This window comes from Empidonax traillii, unplaced genomic scaffold (genome assembly GCF_003031625.1).
Source record: "Empidonax traillii isolate 1590-97213 ecotype Southwest subspecies unplaced genomic scaffold, ASM303162v1 scaffold655:size661012, whole genome shotgun sequence".
Taxonomy (NCBI): Eukaryota; Metazoa; Chordata; class Aves; order Passeriformes; family Tyrannidae; genus Empidonax; species Empidonax traillii.
Window position 1 is genome coordinate 628,182 of NW_020955848.1, and position 443 is coordinate 628,624.

Sequence of the window (443 nt, forward strand, 5' to 3'; positions counted from 1 at the left end):
CAATTACTGGACCAGCTCCTTCACAGAAACACAGAGTGACAAAGGAGTCTCTTGCCCATCATCCTAATTGGATCTTGAATGCCTTTGACTGCTAGATAAGCCATAAATTAACTGTTATCTCAATTACCTGGAGGTATTTTTCTTATCTTTGCCTCTTTAAATAAAGAAAGATCATTTGTATTTCAACTGAAATTTTTAAGGCAACTTTCAAGTAATCAAAGACAGTCTGAAAAGGAACACAGCTGTTTCAGAGCATCACCTTTTGGTCAGCTTACCCAGAGGAAGTAATTTTAAGAATTTTTAATGCAAATATTGAACTACAGCGGTATTATTTGTGTTAATCTTTTAAAAAGTATTCTTCTCTGTAGCAATAGAAGAGAGTTTGTAAGATGTGGAAAACTGATTTCTCTGAAGTATTCTGTTAATTGATTTCCTGTGAGTTA